Source organism: Leopardus geoffroyi, chromosome D1 (genome assembly GCF_018350155.1).
Source record: "Leopardus geoffroyi isolate Oge1 chromosome D1, O.geoffroyi_Oge1_pat1.0, whole genome shotgun sequence".
NCBI lineage: Eukaryota > Metazoa > Chordata > Mammalia > Carnivora > Felidae > Leopardus > Leopardus geoffroyi.
In genome coordinates, this window is record NC_059329.1 from 72,224,651 (window position 1) to 72,242,610 (window position 17,960).

General features: G+C 47.1%; 1 long non-coding RNA gene across 1 annotated transcript; it reads right to left on the minus strand.

Moving 5' to 3' along the window:
- Positions 1 to 221: 221 nt before the first annotated feature.
- LOC123602588 lies at positions 222 to 15,295 on the minus strand. The gene is made up of 3 exons (XR_006714514.1): positions 15,152 to 15,295; positions 857 to 1,056; positions 222 to 478 (listed from the first exon to the last, which is right to left on the minus strand). It is a non-coding gene; the product is annotated as an uncharacterized LOC123602588 (long non-coding RNA).
- Positions 15,296 to 17,960: the final 2,665 nt, after the last annotated feature.

The window sequence follows — 17,960 nt, forward strand, 5'->3', positions numbered from 1 at the left end:
GTAATGAAGATGACGACAGAGGGCTTCAGTTTGGTATAACTGACTTTATAAAGCTAATTCTCCAAATGTTGTCCATAATTAACTTTCATTAAAAAATTAAAAAGAAAAAAAAGAATTTTAAGGGGGAAAAATAGTATAGATAAAGGCCTGAGATGCGGGTTTTGACTCTATCTAAAGTATCATAATCTTGGGGGGCAATGTGTACCAAGAAAGTGTGTTCATTTTTTTTTTGTACTTAATTTATTTTAGTCAATATATTTTTAGGGAGGAAAAAAAAAAAAGGCTGTTTTTCAGGTGACGTGAAATGTTCCAAGGACATGTTGGTCTTTTCACTGCCCTGGGAAGACAAAAGCAGAGGAGAGAAACAGGAGCCATTTCTTTTGGTTGCTCGGAGACCTTGCGGGGGTAACGTGAGAACACGAGGGCATTTGAGACACGCCTGACAATGTCGAAACAGCAAGCGGCCTCATCTTCCATTCTATATTTTGAAATAGGAAAGAAAACAGATGAAATAGCTTTTTCATTATTTTCCACATCCCGAAAGGAAATTCACTTCAATTTTAATAACATTTCTATTTCTTATTTATCATCATGCAAACCTTATAAAACTTGCAAACCCCAAATTTGGAGAGATAGGGTGGCAGGATGAAAATGTTTCTGCCATCAGTCCTTTTTTTTTTTTTATTGAACTAAAAATAAAATCTATGTTACTTTTGAAGGAGAAAACAGATGGATAATAGCTAATTCAACGAATGGCTGTGAAGTCTCGGGAACCTGGCTCAGGGCTACGCAGCCAGAAGCAACACCCAAGGTCAAGGCACAGAACTGGTCAAGTGCAGACACCAGTCCTGCTCACCTCGCCCTGACCTTGCATCTCACGCTGACGACACAACCAGCCCTGGACAGTGTCCACCACTGCTCCCACTCAGCCACGAATGATGCTCTCATCCTCGGCCGCTGGCCACGAAAGACTCTTCCTCTTCATCTCTCCTTGCATCGCTGACTCCTGATTTGAAACCCAGGTGGTGTTTCTGCACGTGGGGCTTACAACCATCCCTAGTTACAGGGAGAGCGAAGAGTGAGTATCTGGAATTTGCAACTACCCACCAAGATCCCTAACATGGAAGAGAGAGTTGGTGATGTCAGGCTGATGGCAAAGGCATAGTAATAGCAATGATGGCAGTCATAATTTGGGCCCCATAAGGTGCATTCAGCCTAACTGGGTTAGAACGCTTGGCCCTTCCTTTTCTTAGCAATTCAGCCAAGCAGATTCTTACTTAAAGGCCTTTGTTCCTGCTGGTCAGTCTTCCTGGGATTCGCTTCCCTCCAACATGGGATTCTTTGTTACTGGTGGGGGAGTCTGCATTGTGTGAATGGAGGTCTTGGTTCTTGGATTCCCCAAGAAAGATTTACCTGAGGAAACTGGCTTGAATAAAAATAGCCAGAAGGAAAGTACGAAACACAAAGCAGTTAATTAAGGACACTCTCCAGGTGGGAGAACCAGCAGGCCCAGAGGTGGCAACAGCCCTGAGTCTACAGGGGTCTTCATTTTATGTGAGTGGGGTCTTGTGTAATAGATGAGGTGGCTTCTAATAGAGCCTCCTTCCAATCATTTGGGGGACTCCTCCCACAGGTTGGGAAGTGGAATTTTTGACCTTACAAGGTTTGTGTGTGTGTGTGTGTGGGGGGAGCCATCATGGCAGCTTTCCCCCACAGTGGGGGGTGCTAACCTCTATGCAAATGAATTATAATGAATCTAATTGTTACCCTGGGGCAGAGGTGGAAGAGGTGAGCACAGGTTCTGCACCTGCAGCTCTTGGTTTGTTAGCCACAGGGGTCTTGGAAGCCACAAAGTCTGGATGTTGTGCCCTCAGGCTTCTAATGTGTCACCTATTTATCATGGTCCCTGCCTCCAGCTCCTGTCTGTCTACTCCATCATCTTCACCCATCTTACCACCTCAAAAAGGCAAGCTGTTCAAAGCCATATCCTCCTTGGCATTTCACAACCCCTTCCATGATTTATGTCTCTCCCTGGAGCTTATCATGGTGAGATAAACTATATGGTTTACCTGTTGATCTTTTCCCTTGCTGCTTCTTCCCTACTCCCCACTATCCCACTTGGATGTAAGCTCCATGAGAGCTGGGGTTTTGTCTGTATTGATTACTGCCATATTCCCCCCAAACCCAGAGGACTGCTTGGCACTTAGTGGACATTCTATAAATATCTCGTGACTGAATTAGGTTCAACACCCAAGTCGTTTAAGCCTCAGCTCATCATTTGTAAAATGGGGCTAATAGAAACTACATAATAGGACCGTGTGAAAAATTAGGTAAGATTGTATTTGTGCCAGGAGAGGGTACGTGTCCCTGTACCAGGCCACCTTGCATTCCTTGCTTTCATGTCTGTCCACCCTCACTCACCAGGTCAGTTAGACTGAAGCCCCTACCACTTTAGGAAAGGTGTCATGGTAGGACCTGAGAAGAGAGACATCACATTCTTGGCCATTGAGGTCAATGCTCTCTGTTTAGAAGCAAGACAGGAAATACTTAGAATATGTGATCAACTGGAACCAGTTTTTCCTGTCTTTCCACCACCCACCCCCATAAAATCTCCAAAGGTGGGAGAGAGCATCCGAGAGAAAGCAGTGGGACTCTCAGAGGAGCTGCTCTTACACTCTACACCAGCCTCTCTGGCCCTGGGGGGCAGCTTCCAGAAAGAAAGAGGGGTCAGAATACTCTTCCAGAGACAGAGGCCCTGGGTGCCCATGAGTCTCCAGTGGCCCCAGCATGGTGCTGGAAAACAGCTGGGCTTTCCTGTACCCCATAAAATGGTTTAGAATTAGGAGAGAAAGATGCCAGAGAATGGCAGAGACCAGGCGGCCAGGGACCAGCTGGGACAGAGTGGTGTCTGCACGCCTGAGGCAAGGATACCAGCGACCAAACACCAGGAGATACATCTGGGCAGCCACCATCCTTGGAAAAAGAATGACCTTGGGCCAGAAGCCTCAGCCTTTTCTCCACCCACACTCATGCCGAGACACTACTCAACTCCAGGATGTAGATGCCACACTGAGGGAAAGGAGGAAAAAGGGAAACATTCTGAATTCACTGAACTCAATGCAACTTGGAAAATACTAAAGTCACCTTGAGCCCCAGTGATGAGTAGAAGTGGGTGTCTGCCATCACTCAGAATGGGGGCTTGAAAAAAAACTTTTATAAATGAGTAAGTAATTAATAAAAATAATAAAAATAAAGTTATAGAGAAATACAGAGGATGATGTTTATTTGATGAGTGTGTGGCCTATAAAAATTATCTCTACTAAAATATGTAAAGAACATATTACAGCATCTGGCACTTAGTAAGCGACTAAATAAATGGAAGCTACAATCATCACCATTACGACCTGCCAGACCCCAGGCCACTCACTTTGCATGGGTCATCTCTAATTCCCACAGCAATCCTGCAAGGGAGATATTATATTATTTCTATTATTTATTTATTTATTATTTTTTTAATTAACATTTATTTATTTTTTGAGAGTCAGAGAGAGACAGAGCATGAGCAGGGTTGGTGCAGAGAGAGGGAGACACAGAACCCGAAGCAGGCTCCAGGCTCTGAGCTGTCAGCACAGAGCGCAACGCGGGGCTCGAACCCACGAACCGTGAGATCATGACCCAAGCCGAAGTCGGTCGCTTAACCGACTGAGCCACCCAAGCGCCCCTTCTATTTTGTATTTAATAGAAATAGGACTTGAAAAGATTCGAATACTTGGCCAAAGTCTCTTGCTTAGGGAAGGTCAAAGGTGGGGTTTGACGCTGGGTTGCCTGGCGCATCCAAGGCTCTCGCGCTGCCTCACAGGGGGTGGGGGGTCCTTCTCGGTGAGGTAGGTGAGTGCTCTGTCCACACGGCTGGATGGGGCTGCCAGGGACCGGTGGGCTGCTGTCGGTCACCGCAGTGATCCCATGCAGCCAGTGGAAGTTGAAATCCATGTTGGCCTCTCCACAGTTTCCCAGATAGACAGGCATTGCTTTGTGATATAGACAGAATCCAGGGGCCAGTGGGCTTTCAAATGAGACACTGGTTGATAACCCTCAAGGGGCTTCTGATCATTCAGCCCCAAGACCCTCAAGTCAGAAAAGTATGCATGAGAAGGGCAAAGTCTTCCATCCCAAAGCCTAAAAAAATGAGTTGGGGAAGGAAATCCTTTCCCATCACAGCTGGGGCGACATCTGGATGTCAGTCTAACTCCAACTGATATGATGGGTTGGCCCCACTTTGTGAGAGCAAGAGGGACCCAGAGAAGGGGTCAGCATCCAAGGCAGGAGCCACAGAACCTAAAGGCCCACCAAGGGATGCCAGCAAGTCACGTGGGTCTTCACTCAGAGCTGTGAGGGGACCAGTGGGGGAGTCGGGTGGTTTCTGTGTCCATACCCACGCACACTTGGATTTTCCTGAGTGCAGGTGAGCCAGAGAAACAAGGGATGTGCAATTGTGCACGGACTTCAGAGTAACTTTGCTTTCTCTGCCCACAAGTCACACGTACGTGCATGCACCCACACACACACACATACACACACACACACACAGGCCCTGGACCCAGTCTTGCTCTTGTGCCGGCTGCCTTTTCTGAAATAAATACGGTCCTTCACGTCTAAGTCCTTCACTTCCTTCCACTTGTTGGAGTTGCTATTTAAAAGATTGATTTGTATAATGCTCCATGTTATCACCTGGGTTCTCCACTCCATCCCCAACACTTACCTCACGTATTCTTCCAGGCTTTATGGGCTCTTGCTGTTTCTGGTGTCGTCTCAGTGACTGGCAGAATACAGACTCATGTCGCAGGTGGATGTGCCCTGCTCTGGTCAAAAGGTAGGTCTCCCAGGACAGTGGTATCTGGGAATGTCCTCAGCTGTCATCTCAGACCAGGAAGGACCCAATGCAACCCCAGACTAAGGGTTCCAGGGCTGAAAACCCAGCCGTCCTCAACCAAGTAGGACTCCCCCTCGGCATAAGGAGATGAGGATTTGGGAAACGTGGAGGAGTTGCTATTTTTCACAAGGACCGATGACCAAAGCCACAAAAGTGGGTACTAGAGTTGAGCCCAGTTAAAACGGCCTGATGAAGTCCCACCCCTTTCCCATCTTCTAAGATCTCTATGTCCATGCATAATGAAGGGGTGGGGGCGGGTTCCTTGAATGGAAACTTTCTGGACAGAAGCCCAGGATGGTAGGAGCAGACTCCTCATCACTCAGAAACTTTAAGAGATTAAGCGAAAGACTGGCCAAAGACATGTGCTAAACCACACTCAGCAAGAGAGGGGGGGTCTTTGTGCCCAAGACGCAGGCAGGCTGCAGTGTGTGTGTTCCAAAAGGAGGGAAGGGTTGGGGATGGGGAGGGGAAGGCCAAACCCGCTTCAAAGTGCACTCCCAAAAGTCTTATGCTCCCTCTGATGGTGGCTTCTACGGTGATGTCTCTATCCTCATAAAAGCTCACCATTCTGGCAGAGAAAGAAATCGCCCAAAGACATAGCATCAATTAGGTCTCAAAGAGCTCCAAGATGATAACTAGCCATTACTGAGCTCTTAAAACACGCCAGGCCCTGTTCTAAGTGTGATTTGACTCTCAAGCTGTGGTATTCTTACCACACCCTCTGAGGTAGGTATCCTTTACTCTCTCCATTTTATAGGTGAGGAAACCAAAGCACAGAAAGCCTAACGCACACTACTCAGCCCAAGGTCACACAGTAGGAAGTGACCAAGCTGGGATTTGAGCCCGGGGAGCCTGACTCCAGCACTGAGAGCTAAGCCCCCTCACCACACTGCCCAGCCTGTGCTCACTTCTCTCAGAGCCCTTCACCAAATGCACTGCCATGCTCTGGTTACTAGTTCATCTCCTCTGCTCTTGACCATGAGCTCCTTGAAGGCACATAACATATCTTAGTGTTCTCTATTCATTTTCAAATCGTAACAAAAAATATGGTTCCAGTAGGTTCTCAGTAAATGCTGAGTTAAACGATGGGTCTGAACAATTCTTACAAAGCTTGCACTATTGCAGGGGAGACAGTGACCAAGAAGAAAAAGTTTGTTGACCTTTTGCCATGTAAGCAGTACCATGCTGAGCACACTGCACTTACCCCCCACCTTCATTCCCTAGAATTCTCTGAGGGGTAAACACTATCACTAGGCTGGTTTCACAAAAAAGAAACGGAGGCACAGGGAATGTAAGTGGCAGGCACAAGGCCCCACAACTAGGATTTTCATTCAGGCGTTTGACTGATTGCCCTAGCACTTAATGATGACCCAATATAGTGCATCCAGGCTAGAATGGGCCACGGGGAAAGAAGACAACGAGGCATCTAAGGGTCATGGTGGAAGAAGAAAGAATAATGAGGGGTCTAAGGAGGAGGGTAGCCTTTCAAGCAGGGGATCAAGGAAGTCTTCTTGGAGGAGGTGGCACCTGAGCTAGATCTGGAAGGATGGGTAGGATCTGAACAATCAGAGACAGACAGGCAGGGCAGGGCAGGGCACTCCATGCAGAGGAAACTGTATGCGCAGAAACAGGGGCAGAGCACTATGGCATGTGCAATAAAGAACCAGATGACTTTCACTTGGCTTCAGTTCAGGATGAGTGACCAGGAGTGCCCGGAGCCACACTGCAGAGAGTTTTGAAAGACAGGCCTGCGTGCTTGGATTGAGTTGCTAGACAACAGGGAGCCATGGGATGCTTTTGAGCAGGGGGTGATATGTTAGGGCTGTGCCTAGGATGACTCCACAGTCATAAAGAGTAGGGTTTAAAGCAGGAGGGGTATCGGCAGGGTAAAGAACAATTAGGATTACTAAAGAAATGGGGTCAGAGTCTTAGCCAGGCATGGAGAGGGGAGAGTGGAAGCAATAGATAATTTGAAGCCAGAACCAATTACTTAGGTACTGGTAAGGTGTGAGGGCCGAGAGGGAGAGAGTTAAGAGAGATGTTAAGGTTTTCCTCTGGGCTCGGAGGATGACAGCTCCCTTAGCAGAGAGCACGCACGAGGGAGCGCAGACCGTGTCAGGGCTGATGGGTGACTGAAGCTAATGAGCCGATCCCCTCACACCGGGAGCATTTTCTAAAGGGTCAAATCTAAATTCCAGGCCATCCGCCCCCTACGCCAGAAGAGCTTTCGCTGGTAAGTCGGGGCTCCACTTCCATTTCTTAGACAAATTCTCTGTTTAGATTTGATTTATGCAGGGCAATGTATATCAGATATCAGTGTCAGGCATCAACAGCTGCCACACACACACACACACACACTCACACACGCACGCCCACCGCCACTAATGACCAGCAGCTTAATGAAACCCCTTCCCCTGTGTGAGCCGCATTAGTGAGCTGATCCACTAATAGAAGACAAGCCGTACAAATCAAAAACTAAAAACTTCCAGATTTCATCCTGCTTTTCCTTATGTCACTTATTTTATGCCGCGTGAATTGGATATTAGTTTCCCAGTTTCACTGAGATGTCGGATCACTAGGGTAGCTTGAGCAGACTCAATTTCGCTTCGAGTAATAGAGTGAGATTATTCAAAATTATTTCCAGTGGGCTGAGCCTGCCTGTTCCTTCTGTTATGAGAATAGAAGTAAACAACTCGACACCCTCCTCGCAAGCTGACATCCTTGACACAGCGCCCCTATGCCTAGCTCCTTAATCGCGAGAGCATTTTGGTTTTAGCCACGCTCAATTAATTCATCCAGGAAAGGGTCCAGTCAGAAAGAGTTGATTTAAAGTGAGATAAACTGGGCATCTGCTTGGAAAACCAGATGATCCCAAATATGTCTTTCATCGTGAGAAAATGAAGAGCTCTCTCCATATTTAGAGCAGGAACTTCGCGGCTGCGTTTTTTTTTTTTTTTTTTTTCCTTGAGAGTTTCAGCAGTAGCAGTGACAGAAGCCACAAATGGGACGCCTCTCCTGGAATCGAGTGGGTCTGTGCTGCTGGGGATGGAGAGACCACCCACCTGCCCACAGCCCCTGCTGGCCTCTGGGTCCTGTGGGGCCCGCGAGGAGGGCTGTGGAGTCCAGTAGGGTCTTTATCCCCAGCTAGACACACAGCTGGTCCCTCTCGCAGTTGAACACAGAAGAGCTGAGCTAGCACTTGGAAAAGTGGGATGTCGACATTTTTTGCTCAAATTTGATAAGCAGCGGAAGATTAGCACCTTCCTCGAAGTCTCTGTTTGGAACAATGTTCCTTTCAAGGCATCCAAATTTGGCAGAAAATTCAGAGCCTGCAGACAGGCCTGAAGCTCGTGGGGAGAAGAGAGGGGTGGGAAGATCTGAGCTGGGGAAGGAAGAGATGCAGAGACAAGCCCCCAATCCACAGCTTTTAGGGCTCCAGGGGAGAAGGAAGCCCTACCATGTGGATTGTCTGCCCTAGCAGCCCTCCTTGGGGCTGGTTTCGGGGTGTCTGGGCTAAGCAGAGAGGCCAGACAGCAAAGCATCTGTCTGGTGGGCAGGGAGACCTGGGCTCTGGTGGCCTCGAATCACCCCGGGCACCCTGCTTCAATGTGCAGAAAGCATTACATGGCACAAACAAGCCGGGGAAATAGGGGACCAATCGGAGCATTGAAAACAGGCTTTTCTGGCCTCCCAGGGAAGGCTAGGGTTTCGGCTCTGCTCCCATCTCCTCACATTTTCCACTGATGTCACCCCAGGCAAATAATCGGTAGAGAGCAGAGTTAAGTGGAAGCGGGGTGCAGGGGGCTGCTGTGTGAACAGAGCAGTGGGATGGAGAGAGAAGCAGGGCCCGGACCGGCCCCTGCTGTGACCCGAGGTGTGGCCTCCTCACTGTGAAGCAGGACCACAGGCCAGGCATTTGTTGCAGCATGAAACCTTCCTCTTGTTTCTTGATCAAAACCATGCTAGTGAAGTTACGCCCCTCTTCAGGAGCACAGGGATTTCTGCTTCAGACCAGCCCTGACTTTGGCTCCCATTGTCCCAGGCAGGCAGGCAGCGTTGCATAGCAGGCAAGCATGAGGCTGATCAGGAAGGGGGTTCTGGCCTTGCTCCACTGCCCTCTGTGCCGGGAGGCACCCTCAGCCCTTCTCTGGGGCTTGGCTTGTAACAGGTACCTGGCCGGGGACTTTGGTCGTGTAATGGGCCGTTCAGTGAACGTGCTACCAAAACCCAGTCTGAAGGTCCCTGCAGATAAACTTCTTCAAACCAGCCGAAATTCAAGAAATATTAATTCAGTGTCTCCTACATGCCAGGCATTGGGCTAGGTACTTTCATATAAATCATCGATATGCTTATTTAAAAACACTTTATCAGGGCACCTGGGGGGCTCAGTCGGTTCAGTGTCCAACTCTGGATTTCGGCTCACAGTTCATGAGACCGAGCCCTGCATTGGGCTCTGTGCTGACAGTGCAGAACCTGCTTGGGATTCATTCTCTCTCCCTGCCCCTTGCAATCTCTCTTTCAAAACAAATAAACCAAAAAAAAAAAAAAATTATTGGGTTATCTGTTTTGTGTGATCACTTTGTTAAGCACTGGAGATAAAGCAGTGAGCAAGACAGACACAGTCTCCCTCTTCTCAGAGCTCATGTTCTAGTTCCCTCATTCGTACCTGGCAAAACGGGGATATAGTATTATTAGCAGCATTTTAAAATTGAGGAGAGAGATAGAAGCTCAGAGAGGTGGAGTGCCTTGCCCAAGTTCACACAGCAGTTAAGAGCATAGTCAGAAGCAGAAACTCAATCTTCTGGCTTTAAAATCGGATTTCTTTCCATTATGTTACCCTGAATCCCTATGCACGGAATAGCAGGAGAGGGCAAAACAATCTCCCCAGCTTACCAGGAAGAAAAGGGAGAGCGGGAAACAGAGAGAGACAGAAGAAAGAAGAGAGTAAGCTTCTGCTCTGAAATTCTGACAACAAAATATTTTTGTAAATCCTGTCTCCGGCTATTACTCTCCAGGTGGCCAAAGCTCTGACCTGCCCAAATTCTATTCCTGTACTCCAAATATTTCTTATACCAACCAGGCAAGAAATGCTGAAGGGGCTGACCAAAAAAAATAAGGCTCTAATAATAATAATAATAATAATAATAATAATAATAGGCTTGCATTAAACCAAATAAAGTCATTCTGAAATGACTAAAGAGAAATAGCAGAGGAGAAATGCCCCTGGGCTCACGCTCTGTTTATGCATTGCACATTATACCTTTTCATCACAATTACCTAAAGTGGTACATTTGTACTTCCATAATGTATGGAATTCATTACATAGTTTTGCAATGAAATTATCACACTGTGCCTGGGACATCTGCACCCTGTCATACATCATTCTATTCATTTCTAGTTAATTTAATCCCAATATCTGCCCACATGATAAGACAGATGTTCAGCTACACTGCAGCTTCAATGGTTTTCTGCCTTGAAGAAACTTGAAGCCGTTGAAAGAAATGACATCTTTCAGACAGAAAGCTTACAGTATTAAAAAGTTTGGGGCTTTTGCCACTTGACTATTATCAGCTTTATTATGTGTTGGTCTATCATAGTAACCTCTGCCGTGAGGATCCACATGTGAGATTAACAGGCACATAAGTCTAATGGGAGTATTTCTATGAGTGTTTCTATAGCCACTAGAAATGAATCCCCATCAAAACTGGTTTAGAAATATCTGCATGTCACTCAAAAAGAAAGAAAATCGAGACATTTCACACTATTACATTAGTCACAGTCGCTGCCTCGCAGGGAGAGGCAGAAGCCATTGTTGCCTGAGTCCCTACTGTTCCCTGCACCCGTCTGGATGCCCGGCTCACCTGACCTCCTCCACTCCAAGCTGCGCCCCCGGGTGGTGGCCACTGTGGTGATTTCGCCGCCAGAGTCTGCGACTTGTGTCCCTCCATGCTTTCTACCACTGCCCTGACTGTGTGTCTGTACCAGAAAGTGCACGGGCCTCTGAGACAGTTTTCCTTCAGTGTGAATTCTGGCTCCTCCCCTCACTGTCTGGGTAACTCAAGGAGAGTAACTCAGCCCTCCTGGAGCCTCAATTTCACCATCTGCACGAGGAAATAATGACAGTTATTTCACAGAGATGCACAGATTCGATGAGATAACATGCATAATGAATTGAGCACCATGCTTCATGCCATAATATTAATATTACTTTTAGCAATAAGAGTAATTTCATTTTCATTTTCATATATGAAAAATGTCCAGCATAGTTCCTCCCTCACAGTAGCCTCTAAAGATACAGCAGGCATTATATGATTACTAATAACATCATTGTTATTGTTACTGTTGTACAATAAATCCTATTATAAAGACAACAATTTTCACACTCCGAAGCCACAGGTGGGAACAATTTCCGATTTTTGCAGCTGTCAGCTCTCGTTTTTATTAGGTCACACAAGAACTGCAGTGGACCCTGGCATTCCGTGCATATTAAAAGGGATTTGGGTAAGGGAATCACAGATGAACTAAAAACATACGGAGCCAGAACAGAAACTTCTAAATGCATCATTTGTACGACCTTGACCTTCGAGTAGGCGGCACCCTGAGGACAGGAGGAATCATTACATGACAGAAAAAGGACCCAATTGCATTTCAATCAGTTTATTCAAGAAACATTTAATGAGCAGTGAGCCCCAACTAAGTGCCACAAGGTGTGCTGGGCTGTTAAGGGGGGCAGGGCTGGTAAAGATATGGATTCTGCGTGAATACGATATATGTACCTACACACATACACATATACATACACACACACAAATATTTCTAGACAGCTATCATTTTAACATAGAGATATATTTTAGCACAAAATAATGGATTAGCCCATGGGTCTAGATGGAGCCTTTCTTATTCGGGGATCTCCTGCTACCTTAGCATATGCACACTGCTCACCAAGTTGCAGGCATGTTGCATAGTCATATAACTTAGTTTCGAGAGAATCTTGCAAATCCAACCTATTGAACTCGCTCAGTAGAAAATATTCAATGTCTTTTCTCCACCATCTAAAGATAGCTTAATATATAGCCTCTCTATTTTGTTCTTTTTTTCTATTCTGTTCCAAACTCATGCATTTGTGGTACTTACCTACTGCATTGTACTTTGGACACACTTCCTAAATACACCTTCCAAATATATATGTGTACGCACAGTGTTTTTCTTATTTTTTTCCTTCCAGCTTGGCCACAGGCATAGCACGATGGCTTTTTTATTATTTCATTGCACGACATTTCACGACCATCCTTCATTTCATTAAAGGATTCCTTAAAGTCTGGGTGTATACACTTATTTGCCAGCCTACCACCACTGAAAATTCCTTATACTTGAGTTGCTCTTTCTGGAATTCCTTTGGAAGGAATGGTGTGCCCCGCAGCTAACTCTTAGATGACCTGGAGTCAGGGAGAGGACAGGGAAGGTACACAGTCTCTGCTTTTTCTGATCTAATAAGAAGTTAGAAGTCAGGGGCTTCTGGATGGTCGAAGAAGAAATAATGACTCAAGGCCTGAGCCAAAACTGAGCAAATGTTGCAGTGCTTGCGAGCCTGAGCATAAGAGAACACGGAACACAGGGATGGGATTCACCCTTGGGCCGGCAATCTGTGACCCACAGGCCTTCCCATCAACAGCATCAATCAAAGGCCAGGATACAGAATGACTTGGTTCCCTGGCCAGAACCAGGAGTCCTGTTCCTAAGATGGCCTCCCCAAGTGCTAGAAAATATCAGAGGTAAAAGTGGCCTTGGGGACCAGCTGATCCACTGGTCTTTAAAAGAAGAGAAACAGGAGACTGAAAAATATCTGTTTCACCAGCCCCGTGCTTGGCGCATAGTGGAAGTGTAGTGACAGTTAAATGAACCAGAGTGAGCTGAGGCCCAGAGAACTCGTGGGGCACACCAAATCAGTGACAGAGTCCTCCGTGGAACCCAGACTCCCCAGCTCAGATGTCCTTATATCTGGTTCTGGTCACCAGACAGATTCACCTTTCCAGAGCCATGAACCCAGAGGGTCTCATGGTCAGGAATGACATGCCAGAGGGCTAATCCCATGACTTCTATCGCTCACAGCACTGCCCACCTTCCTATGTCCCGCAACATTTGCCCCATCAGCAATCAAAGGTCAAGTCCCTTTGCTCTCTGGTACCATTTTCACCATCTTTAACTTGAGGTGATTGGTCCACATCATTAGAATATACACAGGTCCTTCACAAATATTTAATGAAGGAACAAGTGAATGAATGAGTAACCACGTATTCCATTAGGTTTCAGCGTATGAGCTAACAACTATTACAAGTAAATTCCTAGAGTTCTGCTTTAAGAAGAAATCTCAGGCAGTCTCTGGGCTTTCTGGAAGGGAATGTTATAATTAATTAGTAAGGCTTGGCATGGGTTCAGGGCCCCATAGTGTGGCCCAGGTACTTGCTATTGCCCAAACAAGATAATTAGGTAGCAGGAGAGAGAGGAAGAAAAGGGTGCATTTTGGTTTTGTGGAAGGGGAAAGGGTGGGAAAGCAGAACCAAAGGTGGGATTAAAAGATAAAGTCACTATTTCCACTCCAAATTACTCTGATGTTGCTGACACTATGAGAGAAGACCTTGCCTTCCTAAGTAGTGTTTCCCTCCTATTCACACTTGGTTTCCATTTGAGGCCTAGCTAAGCGCCTCCCCCAGACCCCTGTGATCTCTGCTTAGGGGGGCTCCTCCCTCCTCTCCTGGAGCAGGTCCACTGTGGGCCCACCTCCTAAGTGGAGGAATCTGATCAACCTGGCAGTGTATTTCCAAACTGCACCAGAGCCCTTTGTGGAGACTGGTTTTGATTGTAGGTGATACCTAGCCTAGGTTCTTAGGCCAAACAGATCTGCCATCAGCCATCGGTTTTGCAGATTATGCTTTCTTTGATGTAGGACAAACTATTTACCTCCTTTATGTAAAATGGAAATAATAATAATGCCACCACATCCTAGGACTGGACAAAATGGAACAGCCCCTGTAAAGGGATTAGCACACTTTGTACCGTTGTATGAAGCTATCTGCCCCTCCCCAGCTGCAGTTTGCTTTAGGCCAGCCACTTCTAGGCAGCACCAATATTGTTCCCAAAGAGCCACCATTGCTTAAATGGATGGAAAAAAGGGGGCCTTTCCTCTGTGGTTTGCTGCAAGAGTAGCTGCTTTTCCTAGATCCTGGAAGCCAGCTTAATATTGAGTTCCCTGGCTGGGGGCCTCCAGATAAGCCCTGAGCATATTGAGCTCCAGCTGTTGAGCGGAGGAACAGCTGGAAATGACACAATTGACACCTAAATGGAGGCGATGACCCTTGTACAACCGCCTCTCGATTGCCTGCACATAACTTTCTGCCTCAGCCTTGCTGATTTGTGAGTGGCTGCCCAGCCCCGTGCTGGCTTCTCAAGGTGGCCCAGGCTGGAGTGGTGCCTGCACGGTGGTAGTCATGGTGGTGCATGTGCACGCGTGTGTATACGTGTGGTTATCACCACCAGCCTCCCATGTAGCCTGGGGAGTGCACACCGATTTCTCTCATCTATGCCTCTGCTTCCCACTGTATCTGGAAACCTGAAGCAGTCCTTCAAATAGTCACCCACTGGGCAGAGCAAAACCATTCTTGGCTGCTTTTCAGCCCCAGGGCCTGCAACAGCAATCTTTCCTGGGCCACTCTCGAAGGCAGGCAGGATGGTGTGCTAGGAAAAACACTAACTTCTGCTATCGCAAAGGCTGATTCCCAGGTCTGTCATGTCCAGCCATATGACCTTGGGTGAGTTATTTATTTTCTCTGTCCTTACATAAACCTTGCCCAAGGTCACATTTGGGATTACTGACCCTGGAGCCCTTCTGTCTGACCACTGGGCAATACTGCCTTCCTCGTTTCTGCATTAATCCAATCTGATTCCAGACAGAAGTGTGTACCTGTAGGCCTTGCCTAGATCCGTCCACCCCACAGGCTGCCACTCCCTTCAAAGCAAACTGGGGATGTCTTTGTAATCCCGGTAAAGATGGGAGCTTCTTTATACCCCTTCCAGTCTCTCTTTTCTTTATTAAAGACAAGGAAAATAAAATAAGAGTATTTTTATAACTATATCTGTTAGGGGCTATAGTTGCTAATAATCCCACCAAGTCATTCCTGGCTTACAGATGAGGTTTCTGAGGATCACAGAAGTAAAGTGACTTACCTGTGTTCACACAGGTGGTAAATAAAATGGCAACTTGCTTTGGAGACCAGCAAGGGTGGAAGGGTAGCCACTTAGCCAGACGGCAGGATCACGAGACACTGGTCTGGACCTCATCACCCAATTCTTTGGCAGTGACCTGGGAGGAGGCCTGTGGGGATGACAGGAGACCCAAGGTGACCTCAGGGGGACGGCGAAGAACCACATGGCAGACAGCAGGAGAAGTGGGAAAGAATGGCTCTGAGTCCCCCCACAAGCCTGCAAAGGAGAAGGGGGAGTGGGGCAGGGGGATGGGGAGTGAGGGAAGCTGGAGTGAGGATATAGACTTCCCTGGTTATTTTTCATTATTATTGAGACCTATCATGTGACCCTTCCTTCTTAAGCTGGAGCAACTTAAAGAGAAACATCTGTCACACATTTCCAGAAAGAGCATCCCTATCTTCTACATGCATTCAGAATATGAATATATATGTGTATATATATATATATATATATATATATATGTACATACATACATATATATTTTTGAATTTAATTTGTTCATTTTGAGAGAGAGAGAGAAACATGATTGATTGGGGGAGGAGCAGAGAGAGAGGGAGAGAGAGAGAATCCCAAGCAGGCTCCACACCGTCAGCTTGGAGCCCAACACAGGGCTCAAACTCATGAACTGTGAGATCATGACCTGAGCCGAAGTCCAACGCTAAACGGACTGAGCCACCCAGGTGCCCTGAGAATATATTTTAAGTTCCTACTCAAGGCCAGGCATTGTTGGGGACTCAGGGAATACAATAGTACGCAAGCCCAATAAGGTCCCTGGCCCCATGGAACTTTTGTTCCTGTCAAAAGACATGTATGATAAACACATAGACTGGTGGTTATGACCCGGGCTGGTACTGCCTTCCATGTGGGGACATCACGTGTTTGTGGGAGATATGGTGGACTGGGGGGAGGGGTGACTGTCGAGAAGACTTTCCCTCCACACTTCATCCGGCATTCAGGTTGTACCAGGATTGTAAAATGCTAAGTGTCCTGAAATCAAGGATTCATTTCTGCAAAGTTGAAGATTTGCCCTGCTCAAAAGCCAACAGTGCTCTGGTTGAGAACACAATGGATGAAAACACACAAAGAAATAAGGAGACTTTAGACAGTGAAAAATGCTACACAGGGAAGAAAACAGGGTAATGAGATGGAGGGGACAGTAGGATCCACTCTGCATTGGCTCATGTAGTCTGAATGGTGGCTCCAAAGAGATGTATCTGTGTCCTAATACCCAGAATCTGTGAATATGGCTTTATTTGGGTAAAGGGTCTTTGTAGATGTGATAAATTAAGGATCTTGATATGAGATCATTCTGGATGATCCAGGGGAGCCTTAAATCTAATGACGTATGTCCCTCTAACAGAAAGGCAGAAGGAGAGTTGATCAGACAGAAGAGGACACACAGACACACAGAGGAGACAGTCATGTGAAGATCAGACTGATTGTCTAAAAGGCAAGGAACACAAGGGTTGCCACGGCCACCAGGAGTTAGGAGAGAAGCAGAGAACATGCTCTCTCTCCCCTGGAACATCCACAGGGAGTGCCATCTCCAGAACTGTGAGAGAACACTCTTGTTACAGTAAATAAATCTGAAGATGTCACATTTATGTTGAGACTGCAAAGAGGGATGAGCCACACAAGAGACACTAACATACTCCAAAATCTGACTTCTGTAGGTAGGAGGAGAGACAAAGTCCCGGCCAAAAAGATCCATGCAAGGGGCAGAATGGAGTAGCTTAACCAGAGCCAGAGTAGAGTAGCCTGGATCCAACTCCTGGGGTTCAAGTCCTGGTTCTACTAATTAGTAGCCGTGTCGTGGCTGTGGGCAAGTTGTGATCTGAGCCTGTTTTCCTCACCTAAAAACGAGCTTAATAATAGTGTTCCTCCTGGGTTGAAAGGAATGAGTTAATAATCATTAACTCAATGCTTGGCACAGAGTGTGAGCTCTCAATAAATGGTAGTGTAATCACTATTATTATTATTTCAATTTGAAGTCACAAATGGCCAGAATTCTCTTCTGCTGATCACAAAGGCTCAGGTGGGAAGGCTGAAACTGTGCATAAAGCTGCAGAAGAGCCACCTTATGTCAGCTGAGTCTTCAGGGTTGGGACTTCTCATTTCAAGTCAGTGGTCCTTGTGAGGGCAGGAGGAGAGCCACCAGCTCACAGCTCCCTGGAGGACAGTGCTGGGGGACAGCTTGGCTGGAGCTGTGCACAGCTGGCAGCTTTCTGCCTTTCAGAGGTTGGCTTACATGCCACCCAGCTCCCCCTTAAAAGGCACAAAGCCGCCTGATAAACAGAAGATTGTCAGGTCCTCTGATCCTGCACCTGAGGGCCGGAGGGAAGGGAGAGGCCCTCTGTGCTCCTTTCACAGGACGAGAGGAGCTGGCTTGGCAAGCGCAGTCCTGCACCACACCTGCCCCTCCTCGAACATTTGAGGGCTCCAGGAAAAAAAATCTGGTGCAGATGAAGTTTCAAGAGGAAGGGCCGCTTGCTAAGTTACCTCCCAGAGAGGACACTGATTCCTGGCCTGCAATTAGCAAGTCAATGAGCAGTGCTCCTCCCCACTCCCAACACCAGGCTGGACAAGGTCAAGTTGGGTCCCTGTGCATTCCAACCCCTGTGGATCGGTGGGGAGAAGAGGCCAGGATCAGGCTGAGGAAGGGAGGCCATAGGGATATGTTGAGGGCTGAGCAAAGGCTGAGCCAGGGACTTGATTAGCAGGCAGGTTCATTTAGTACAGGAGTAGTCAGGGTGGGCTTACTACACCCCAG